The sequence below is a fragment of the Bos indicus genome, chromosome 23 (genome assembly GCF_029378745.1).
Source record: "Bos indicus isolate NIAB-ARS_2022 breed Sahiwal x Tharparkar chromosome 23, NIAB-ARS_B.indTharparkar_mat_pri_1.0, whole genome shotgun sequence".
Classification (NCBI taxonomy): Eukaryota; Metazoa; Chordata; class Mammalia; order Artiodactyla; family Bovidae; genus Bos; species Bos indicus.
The window spans coordinates 40,884,918-40,898,290 of record NC_091782.1 but is presented as its reverse complement, the minus strand read 5'-3'; positions in this window follow the sequence as shown (position 1 = coordinate 40,898,290).

Below are 13,373 nucleotides of genomic sequence, written 5' to 3'. Positions count from 1 at the left end.
AGAAACATGCCAAGACACATACTAATCAAACTAACAAAGACTAAACACAAAGAAAGAATATTAAAAGCAGCAAGGGAGAGGAAACATATAACATATAAGGGAAAACCCATACTCTTAACAGCTGATCTTTCAGCAGAAACTCTGCAGGCTAGAAGGAAATGGCAGCATATATTTAAAGTACTGAAAGGGAAAAATCTACAACTAAGATTACTGTACCTGGCAAGGATCTCATTCAAAATTGATGGAGAAATCAAAAGCTTTTCAGACAAGCAAAAGTTAAGAGAATTCAGTACCACCAGAACAGCTTTACAACAAATGTTAAATGGACTTATATAGTCAAGAAATACAAGAGAAAAAAATATATCTACAAAATCAACCCCAAATAATTAAGAAATTGTTCCAAATATGGCAATAGGAACATATATATCAATAATTACTTTAAATGTCAATGGATTAAATGCTCCAAAAAAAAAGACACAGACTGGCTGAATGGATAGAAAAACACAACCCATATATATGCTGTCTACAAGAAACCCACTTTAGAATTCAAGACATATATAGACTGAAAGTGAGAGGATGGAAAAATATATTCCATGCAAATGGGAAGAAAAAGAAAGCTGGAGTAGGAATCCTCATACCAGACAAAATAGACCTTAAAGTAAAGAAGATTGCAAGAGATAAGGAAGGTTACTACAAAATGACAAAGGGATCAATCTAAGAGGAAGACATAACAATTATAAATATTTATGCACCCAACATAGGAGCATCTCAATACATAAGACAAACACTAACAGATATAAAAGGAAAAATCAAAAGTAACACAATAATAGTAGGAGGCTTTAACACCCCACTCACACCAAAGGACAGATCATCAAAACAGACGATTAATAAGGAAACACAAGCCTTAAATGATACATTAGATGAGATGGATCTCATTGATATCTTCAGGACATTCCATCCAAATGCAGAAGAATACACCTTCTTCTCAAGTGCACATGGAACATTCTCCAGGTCACATCTTGGGTCACCCAACATCTTGGGTGACAAATCAAACCTTAGTAAATTTAAGAAAATTGAAATTGGGCCAAGATGGCGGAGGAGTAGGACGGGGAGAACACTTTCTCCCCCACAAATTCATCAAAAGAGCATTTAAACGTCGAGTAAATTCCACAAAACAACTTCTGAATGCCGGCAGAGGACATCAGGCACCCAGAAAAGCAACCCAACTCTTCGAAAGGAGGTAGGAAAAAATATTAAAAACAAAAAAAAAGAGACAAAAGAGGGAGGGACGGAGTTCCGTCCCGGGAAGGGAATCTTAAAAAGAGAGAAGTTTCCAAACATCAGGAAACCTTCTCACTGCCGAATCTGTGCCGAGCTTTGGAAGCACAGAGGGCAACATAACAGGGAGAAGAAATAAATAAACAATTTAAAACTCACAGATTGCGAGCCCTACAGTAACTCCCCCAGCAGAGAAGCAGCGCAGACGCCTGCATCCGCCATTAGCAAGCCGGGGCTGGGCAGGGAGGCGCGGCGTGGGCTGCATCGCTGAGAGTAAGAATCTGGCCTGAATACCCTGAGCGCTATCTGAGCGAAATAATTTGGGCTAGCAAACCAGACTGTGGGATACCTACCACGCGAAAAGCCAGCCCTAACCTAAGACCGCCAGGCCCGCGCACGAAACAAAGGACTGAACAGAGATAGCCGGCTGCAGACCTTCCCCCTCCGGTGACAGGCAGCCAGAGCCGGAAGGGGGCAATCGCAGCCCCAGAGAGACATTATCTATAAAATTGTAAGCAGGCTTCTTTGCTAACTAAAACTCCTTGGGGGTCTGGACGGTCAACATCTGCCTGAGAAGGTGCGCCGGTTTTACATCCAGATAACCGAGTGGCGGGGAGGCGATAAGTCGCAGCATTGGCGCTCGCCTGGGAAGTGCAAATTGGCGCTCGGACCTGGGAAGAGCACAAAACGCAGGCCCAACTGAGTCTGTGCCTCTGAGGACTACCCGAGTGCCTGAACCTGAGCGGCTTGGACCTGGGAGGTGCATGCAGCCCAGGGCCAGCCTTGGATTGTTCCCGGCGGAACAACCTAGAGTCCGAGCAGTGTGGACAGGGAGGCTACACGCGCCGTGAGCGGGGGCAGACCCAGGGTGGCTGAGGCACTGCGAGCCCACGCCAGTGTTATTTGTTTGCAGCATCCCTCCCTTCCTCCCCACAGCGCGACTGAACAAGTAAGCCTAAAAAAAAAAAAAAAAAAAAAAAGTGTCCTCCACCGTGCCCTTTGAGTCAGGGCGGAAACCAGATACTGAAGAGACTAGCAAACAGAAGAAGATATAACAGAGGGAAACGCCTTGGAAGCTACGGGCAACAGATCAAAACCCTGTGGTTACTACGGACTACATAGGAAGGGGCCTATAGATCTTGAGAAATATAAATCTGACCAAGGAACTAGCCAAAAATGAACTGAACCCACAACACCCACAAAAAAAAAAAAAACAAAAAAGTCCTAGATATATTTTTATTATTTTTACGATCATTCTTTCTTTTTTTTTTTAATTAAAAAAAAAAAAATTTAAGTCCTCTATTGTTCCTTTAATTTTCACTTTTATAACCTATTACTTTGCAAAAAAAAAAAAAAGACCCTATTTTTTTCTTCTTCAGCAAACTTCATATATATATATTTTATAATTTTTTGACCTTGGTTTTTTTTTTTTTTTTTTTTGGTCTTTGTTTTTTTCTTCTTTTCTTTAACATTGTATTTTTGAAATTCCAAACTCTACTCTAGATTTTTAATTTTCGCTTTTTGGTATATGTTATCAATTTTGTACCTATAGTTTTTTTTTATATAATTTCTGTGACTTTTTTTTTTTTTTTTCTTCTTCTCTGTTTCTTTCTCTTCTTCTTTTATATAACATTGTATATCTGAAATTCCAAACTTTACTCTAGATTTTTAATTTATGCTTTTTGGTATTTGATATCAATTTTGTACCTGTATTTTCTTTATAATTTTTGTGACATTGTTCGTATTTGTTTGTTTGTTTTCTCTCTTTATTTTTCTTCTTCTTCTTCTTTTTTTTTTTTAAACATTGTATTTTTGAAATTCCAAACTCTACTCTAGATTTTTAATTTTTGCTTTCTGGTATTAGTTATCAATTTTGTACCTGTACTTTCTTTATAATTTTCGCGACCTTGTTTGTTTTTGTTTGTTCGTTTTTTCTCTCTTTCTTTTCCTTCTTCTTTTCTTTAACATCGTATTTTTGAAATTCCAAACTCTACTCTAGATTTTTAATTTTCGCTTTCTGGTATTAGTTATCAATTTTGTACCTGTACTTTCTTTATAATTTTCGCGACCTTGTTTGTTTTTGTTTGTTCGTTCTTTCTCTCTTTCTTTTCCTTCTTCTTTTCTTTAACGTCGTATTTTTGAAATTCCAAACTCTACTCTAGATTTTTAATTTTTGCTTTTATGTATTTGTTACCAATTTTGTACCTTTAAGGACCCAATCTTCAGGACCCATTTTTCACTAGGGAGTGAGATTACTGGCTTGACTGCTCTCTCTCCCTTTGGACCCTCCTTTTTCTCCACCAGGTCGCCTGTGTCTCCTCCCTAACCCCTCTCTACTCTACCCAACTCTGTGAATTTCTGTGTGTTCCAGACGGTGGAGAACACTTAGGGAACTGATTACTGGCTGGATCTGTCTCCCTCCTTTTCATTCCCCCCTTTTGTCCTTCTGGCCACCTCAGTTACCTTCCTCCTTCTCTTCTCTGTATAACCCCGTGAACATCTCTGAGTGGTCCAGTTGTGGAGTGCACATAAGGAAGTGACTACTGGCTAGCCCACTCTCTCCACTATTGATTCACCTCATCTCATTTGGGTCACCTCTAACTCCCTCCTCCCTCTTCTCTTCTCCATGTAACCCTGTGAACCTCTCTGAGTGACCCTCACTGTAGAGAAACTTATCATCTTTAATGTAGATGTTTTATCAATGGTGTTATATAGAAGGAGAAGTTTTGAAACTACTGTAAAAATAAGACCAATAATCGGAAGCAGGAGACTTAAGTCCAAACCCTGACTCCAGGGAACTCCTGACTCCAAGGAACATTCATTGACAGGAGCTCATCAAATGCCTCCATACCGGCACTGAAACCAAGCACCACACAAGGGCCAATAAGTTCCAGGGCAAGACATACCAAGCAAATTCTCCAGCAACAAAGGAACACAGCCCTGAGCTTCAAGATACAGGCTGCCCAAAGTCACCCCAAAACTATAGACATCTCATAACTCATTACTGGACATTTCATTGCACTCCAGAGAGAAGAAATACAGCTCCACCCACCAGAACACCGACACAAGCTTCCCTAACCAGGAAACCTTGACAAGCCACCTGTACAAACCCACACACAGTGAGGAAAAGCCACAATAAAGAGAACTCCACAGACTGCCAGAATACAGAAAGGACACCCCAAACTCAGCAATTTAAACAAGATGAAGAGACAGAGGAATACTCAGCAGATAAAGGAACAGGATAAATGCCCACCAAACCAAACAAAAGAGGAAGAGATAGGGAATCTACCTGATAAAGAATTCCGAATAATGATAGTGAAATTGATCCAAAATCTTGAAACTAAAATGGAATCACAGATAAATAGCCTGGAGACAAGGATTGAGAAGATGCAAGAAAGGTTTAACAAGGACCTAGAAGAAATAAAAAAGAGTCAATATATAATGAATAATGCAATAAGTGAAATTAAAAACACTCTGGAGGCAACAAATAGTAGAATAACAGAGGCAGAAGACAGGATTAGTGAATTAGAAGATAGAATGGTAGAAATAAATGAATCAGAGAGGATAAAAGAACAACGAATTAAAAGAAATGAGGACAATCTCAGAGACCTCCAGGACAATATTAAACGCTACAACATTCGAATCATAGGGATTCCAGAAGAAGAAGACAAAAAGAAAGACCATGAGAAAATACTTGAGGAGATAATAGTGGAAAACTTCCCTAAAATGGGGAAGGAAATAATCACCCAAGTCCAAGAAACCCAGAGAGTACCAAACAGGATAAACCCAAGGAGAAACACCCCAAGACACATATTAATCAAATTAACAAAGATCAAACACAAAGAACAAATATTAAAAGCAGCAAGGGAAAAACAACAAATAACACACAAGGGAATTCCCATAAGGATAACAGCTGATCTTTCAATAGAAACTCTTCAAGCCAGGAGGGAATGGCAAGACATACTTAAAATGATGAAAGAAAATAACCTACAGCCCAGATTATTGTACCCAGCAAGGATCTCATTCAAGTATGAAGGAGAAATCAAAAGCTTTTCAGACAAGCAAAAGCTGAGAGAATTCTGCACCACCAAACCAGCTCTCCAACAAATACTAAAGGATATTCTCTAGACAGGAAACACAAAAAACGGTGTATAAACTCGAACCCAAAACAATAAAGTAAATGGCAACGGGAACATACTTATCAGTAATTACCTTAAATGTAAATGGGTTGAATGCCCCAACCAAAAGACAAAGACTGGCTGAATGGATACAAAAACAAGACCCCTACATATGTTGTCTACAAGAGACCCACCTCAAAACAGGGGACACATACAGACTGAAAGTGAAGGGCTGGAAAAAGATTTTCCATGCAAATAGGGACCAAAAGAAAGCAGGAGTAGCAATACTCATATCAGATAAAATAGACTTTAAAACAAAGGCTGTGAAAAGAGACAAAGAAGGTCACTACATAATGATCAAAGGATCAATCCAAGAAGAAGATATAACAATTATAAATATATATGCACCCAACACGGGAGCACCACAGTACGTAAGACAAATGCTAACAAGTATGAAAGGAGAAATTAACAATAACACAATAATAGTGGGAGACTTTAATACCCCACTTACACCTATGGATAGATCAACTAAACAGAAAATTAACAAGGAAACACAAACTTTAAACGATACAATAGACCAGTTAGACCTAATTGATATCTATAGGTCATTTCATCCCAAAACAATGAATTTCACCTTTTTCTCAAGCGCACATGGAACCTTCTCCAGGATAGATCACATGCTGGGCCATAAAGCTAGCCTTGGTAAATTCAAAAAAATAGAAATCATTCCAAGCATTTTTTCTGACCACAATGCAGTAAGATTAGATCTCAATTACAGGAGAAAAACTATTAAAAATTCCAACATATGGAGGCTGAACAACACGCTGCTGAATAACCAACAAATCACAGAAGAAATCAAAAAAGAAATCAAAATTTGCATAGAAACGAATGAAAATGAAAACACAACAACCCAAAACCTGTGGGACACAGTAAAAGCAGTCCTAAGGGGAAAGTTCATAGCAATACAGGCACACCTCAAGAAACAAGAAAAAAGTCAAATAAATAACCTAACTCTACACCTAAAGCAACTAGAAAAGGAAGAAATGAAGAACCCCAGGGTTAGTAGAAGGAAAGAAATCTTAAAAATTAGAGCAGAAATAAATGCAAAAGAAACAAAAGAGACCATAGCAAAAATCAACAAAACCAAAAGCTGGTTCTTTGAAAGGATAAATAAAATTGACAAACCATTAGCCAGACTCATCAAGAAACAAAGGGAGAAAAATCAAATCAACAAAATTAGAAACGAAAATGGAGAGATCACAACAGACAACACAGAAATACAAAGGATCATAAGAGACTACTATCAACAATTATATGCCAATAAAATGGACAACGTGGAAGAAATGGACAAATTCTTAGAAAAGTACAACTTTCCAAAACTGGACCAGGAAGAAATAGAAAATCTTAACAGACCCATCACAAGCACGGAAATTGAAACTGTAATCAAAAATCTTCCAGCAAACAAAAGCCCAGGTCCAGACGGCTTCACAGCTGAATTCTACCAAAAATTTAGAGAAGAGCTGACACCTATCCTGCTCAAACTCTTCCAGAAAATTGCAGAGGAAGCTAAACTTCCAAACTCATTCTATGAGGCCACCATCACCCTAATACCAAAACCTGACAAAGATCCCACAAAAAAAGAAAACTACAGGCCAATATCACTGATGAACATAGATGCAAAAATCCTTAACAAAATTCTAGCAATCAGAATCCAACAACACATTAAAAAGATCATACACCATGATCAAGTGGGCTTTATCCCAGGGATGCAAGGATTCTTCAATATCCGCAAATCAATCAATGTAATACACCACATTAACAAATTGAAAAATAAAAACCATATGATTATCTCAATAGATGCAGAGAAAGCCTTTGACAAAATTCAACATCCATTTATGATAAAAACTCTCCAGAAAGCAGGAATAGAAGGAACATACCTCAACATAATAAAAGCTATATATGACAAACCCACAGCAAACATTATCCTCAATGGTGAAAAATTGAAAGCATTTCCTCTAAAGTCAGGAACAAGACAAGGGTGCCCACTTTCACCATTACTATTCAACATAGTTTTGGAAGTTTTGGCCACAGCAATCAGAGCAGAAAAAGAAATAAAAGGAATCCAAATTGGAAAAGAAGAAGTAAAACTCTCACTATTTGCAGATGACATGATCCTCTACATAGAAAACCCTAAAGAATCCACCAGAAAATTACTAGAAATAATCAATGACTACAGTAAAGTTGCAGGATATAAAATCAACACACAGAAATCCCTTGCATTCCTATACACTAATAATGAGAAAACAGAAAGAGAAATTAAGGAAACAATTCCATTCACCATTGCAACGGAAAGAATAAAATACTTAGGAATATATCTACCTAAAGAAACTAAAGACCTATATATAGAAAACTATAAAACACTGGTGAAAGAAATCAAAGAGGACACTAATAGATGGAGAAATATACCATGTTCATGGATTGGAACAATCAATATAGTGAAAATGAGTATACTACCCAAAGCAATTTATAGATTCAACGCAATCCCTATCAAGCTACCAACAGTATTCTTCACAGAGCTAGAACAAATAATTTCACAATTTGTATGGAAATACAAAAAACCTCGAATAGCCAAAGCGATCTTGAGAAAGAAGAATGGAACTGGAGGAATCAACCTACCTGACTTCAGGCTCTACTACAAAGCCACAGTTATCAAGACAGTATGGTACTGGCACAAAGACAGAAATATTGATCAATGGAATAAAATAGAAAGCCCAGAGATAAATCCACGCACATATGGACACCTTATCTTCGACAAAGGAGGCAAGAATATACAATGGATTAAAGACAATCTCTTTAACAAGTGGTGCTGGGAAATCTGGTCAACCACTTGTAAAAGAATGAAACTGGACCACTTTCTAACACCATACACAAAAATAAACTCAAAATGGATTAAAGATCTAAACGTAAGACCAGGAACTATAAAACTCCTAGAGGAGAACATAGGCAAAACACTCTCCGACATACATCACAGCAGGATCCTCTATGACCCACCTCCCAGAATATTGGAAATAAAAGCAAAAATAAACAAATGGGACCTAATTAACCTTAAAAGCTTCTGCACATCAAAGGAAACTATTAGCAAGGTGAAAAGACAGCCTTCAGAATGGGAGAAAATAATAGCAAATGAAGCAACGGACAAACAACTAATCTCAAAAATATACAAGCAACTCCTACAGCTCAACTCCAGAAAAATAAACGACCCAATCAAAAAATGGGCCAAAGAACTAAATAGACATTTCTCCAAAAAAGACATACAGATGGCTAACAAACACGTGAAAAGATGCTCAACATCACTCATTATCAGAGAAATGCAAATCAAAACCACTATGAGGTACCATTTCACACCAGTCAGAATGGCTGCGATCCAAAAGTCTACAAATAATAAATGCTGGAGAGGGTGTGGAGAAAAGGGAACCCTTTTACACTGTTGGTGGGAATGCAAACTAGTACAGCCACTATGGAGAACAGTGTGGAGATTCCTTAAAAAACTGGAAATAGAACTGCCTTATGATCCAGCAACCCCACTGCTGGGCATACACACTGAGGAAACCAGAAGGGAAAGAGACACGTGTACCCCAATGTTCATCGCAGCACTGTTTATAATAGCCAGGACATGGAAGCAACCTAGATGTCCATCAGCAGATGAATGGATAAGAAAGCTGTGGTACATATACACAATGGAGTATTACTCAGCCATTAAAAAGAATACATTTGAATCAGTTCTAATTAGGTGGATGAAACTGGAGCCTATTATACAGAGTGAAGTAAGTCAGAAGGAAAAACATAAATACAGTATACTAACGCATATATATGGAATTTAGAAAGATGGTAACAATAACCCGGTGTACGAGACAGCAAAAGAGACACTGATGTATAGAACAGTCTTATGGACTCTGTGGGAGAGGGAGAGGGTGGGAAGATTTGGGAGAATGGCAATGAAACATGTAAAATATCATGTAGGAAACGAGTTGCCAGTCCAGGTTCGATGCATGATGCTGGATGCTGGGGGCTGGTGCACTGGGACGGCCCAGAGGGATGGTATGGGGAGGGAGGAGGGAGGAGGGTTCGGGATGGGGAGCACATGTATACCTGTGGCGGATTCATTTTGATATTTGGCAAAACTAATACAATTATGTAAAGTTTAAAAATAAAATAAAATTAGAGAAAAAAAAAAAAAAAGAAAATTGAAATTGTATCAAGCATCTTCTCCTACCACAATGCTATGAGATTGATATCAGTTACAAGAAAAAAACTGTAAGAAACACAAACATATGGAGATTAAACAACACGTTTCTAAATAACCAACAGGTTATTGAGGAAATCAAAAGGGAAGCCAAACAATTTCTAGAAACAAATGACAATGAAAACACAGCAACTCAAAACCTATGGCATTCAGCAAAAGCAGCCCTAGGAGGGAATTTTATAGCAATACAATCCTACCTCAAGAAACAAGAAAAACATTGAATAGACAGCCTAACTTTATACCTAAAATGACTGGAAAAAGAAGATTAAAAAAAAAAACCCAAAATTAGTAGAAGTAAAGAAATCATAAAGATTCGAACAGAAATAAATGAAAAAGAAATGAAAGAAACAATAGTAAAGAACTATTAGTAAAAAACTAAAAAACTAAAACTAAAAGCTGGTTCTTTGAGAACATAAGCAAAATTGACAAACAATTATCTAGACTCATCAAGAAAAAAGAGAGAAGAATCAAAAAAAATCAACAAAATTAGAAATGAAAAAGGAGAGGTTACAACAGACAATGCAGAAATACAAAGGATTATAAGAGACTATTACAAACAACTATATGGCAATAAGATGGGTAACCTGGAAGAAATGGACAGATTCTTTGAAAAGTTCAATCTTGCAAGACTGAACCAGGAAGAAATAGAAATTATGAACAACCCAATTACAACCACTGAAATTGAAGCTTTGATCAAAAATCTCCCAAAAAACAAAAGCCCAGGACCAGATGGCTTTCACAGGAGAATTCTATCAAATATTTAGAGAAGAGCTAATGCCTAGCCTTCTAAAACTGTTTCAAAGAATTACAGAGGAAGGAACACTTCCAAGCTCATTCTACAAGGCCACCATCGCCCTGATACTAAAACCAAAGACAACACAAAAAAGAAAACTACAGGCCAATATCACTGATGAACATAGACGCAAAAATCCTCAACAAAATTTTAGCAAACAGAATTCAGCAACACATCAAAAAGCTCATGGAGCATGATCAAGTTGGGTTTATTCTAGGAATGCAAGGCTTCTTCAATATAAGCAAATCAATCAATGTGATATACCATATAAACAAATTGAAAGATAAAAACCATATGATCATCTCAATAGATTTAGAAAAAGCCTTTGACAAAATTCAGCACCCATTTGTGATTAAAATTCTTTGAAAAATGGGCATAGAAGGAATCTATCTCAACATAGTAAAGGCCATATATGATAAGCCTTACAGCAAACATTCTTCTTAATGGTGAGAAACTGAAAGGAACAAGGCAAAGGTGTCCACTCTTACCAGTATTATTCAACATAATTCTGGAAGTCCTAGCTACAGCAATCAGAGAAGAAAAAGAAATAAAAGCAATCCAGATCAGAAAAGAAGAAGTAAAGCTCTCACCATTTGCAGATGATACTGTACATAGAAAACCCTAAAGATAGTATCAGAAAATTACTAGAGCTAATCAGTGAATTTATCAAAATTGCAGGATACAAAATCAATATACAGAAATCACTTGCATTTCTATATACTAACAATGAAAAATCAGAAAGAGAAATTAAGGAATCAATCCCATTCACCATTGCAACAAAAAGAATTAAATATATAGGAATAAACTTACTTAAGGAGACAAAAGAACTATACACAGAAAATTATGAGACACTAATGAAAGAAATCAAATATGACATAAACAGATGGAGAGATATTCCATGTTCTTTGGTAGGAAGAATCAATATTGTGAAAATGACTATACTACCAAACACAATCTACAGATTCAATGCCATCCCTATCAAATTACCAATGGCATTTTTCACAGAACTAGAACAAAAAATTTCACAATTCATATGGAAACACAAAAGACCCCAAATAACCAAAGTAGTCTTGAGAAAGAAGAATGGAGCTGGAGGAATCAACCTTCCTGACTTCAGATTATACTACAAAGCTACAGTCATCAGTATGGTACTGTATGGTATGGTATTTGTACAGTATGGTACTGGCACTGAAACAGAAATATAAACCAATGGAACAAAGATAGAAAGCCCAGAAATAAACCCATGCACCTATAGGTACCTTATTTTTGACAAAGGAGGCAAGAATATACAAAGGGGCAAAGACAGTCTCTTCTATAAATGGTGCTGGGAAAACTGGACAGCTACATGTAAAAGAATTAATTTAGAACACTTCCTAACACCATACACAAAGATAAACTCAAAATGGATTAAAGACTTAAGTGTAAGACCAGAAACTATAAAACTCTTAGAGGAAAACATAGGCAGAACTCTCAATGACATAAATCAAAGTGAGATCCTCTATGACCCACCTCATGGAGTAATGAAAATAAAAACAAGAATAAACAAGTGGGACCTGATTAAACTTAAAAGCTTTTGCACAGCAAAGGAAACTATAAGCAAGGTGAAAAGACAGCTCTCAGAATGGGAGAAAATAATAGCAAATGAAACAACTACAAAGGGTTAATTTCCAAAATAAACAAGCATCTCGTACAACTCAATACCAGGAAAACAAACAACCCAATCGAAAAGTGGGTAAAAGACCTAAACAGAGATTTCTTCAAAGATGACATACAGATGGCTAACAAACACATGAAAAGATGCTCAACATTGCTCATTATTAGAGAAATGCAAATCAAAACTACAATGGGATATCACCTCACATGGGTCAGAATGGCCATCATCAAAAAGTCCATCAAGAGTAAATCCTGGAGAGGGTGTGGAGAAAAAGGAATGCTTTTGCACTGTTTGTGGGAATGTAAATTGATACAGCCACTATGGAAGATGATATGGAGATACCTTAAAAAACTAGGAATAAAACTACCATATGACCCAGCAATCCCACTCCTAGGCATATACCCTGAGGAAACCAGGGTTGAAAAAGACACAGGTATACCATTTTTCATTGCAGCACTATTTACAATAGCTAGAACGTGGAAGTAACCTAGATGCCCATCGACAGATGAATGGATAAAGAAGCTGTGGTATGTATACAGAGTGGAATATTACTCAGCCATAAAAAGGAACACATTTGAGTCAGTTCTGATGAGGTGGATGAACCTGGAACCTATTATACACAGTGAAGTGAGTCAGAAAGAGAAATATAAATATTGTATTCTAACACACATATACAGAATCTAGAAAAATGGTTCTGAAGATTTATCTACAGAGCAGCAATGGAGAAACAAACATAGAGAATAGACTTATGGACATGGGGAGAGGGGAGGAGAGGGTAACATGTATGGAGAAAGTAACATGGAAACTTACATTACCACATGTAAAATAGATAGCCAATGGGAATTTGCTGTATGGCTCAGGAAACTCAAACAGGGGCTCTGAATCAACCTAGAGGGGTGGGATGGGGAGGAAGATGGGAGGGATGCTCAAAAGGGAGGGGATAAATGTATACCTGTGGTTGATTTATGTTGAGATTTGACAGAAAACAACAATATTCTGTAAAGCAATTATCCTTCAGTAAAAAATAAAAAAAAATATAGAACTAACATTAACTGTTTCTGGAAGTCATACTGTATTGAGATGCTTCAACTGGACTCAAAATTAATGGTGATCTAAAATTTATTTAAATAAACCATCTTCTTCCAAGTTCTTTGCTGAAGAAAGCTACTTTTGTATAAGTGAGATTCTTGCTATAAATGTCTTTCTAACTGCAGGTGGAGGCAATGT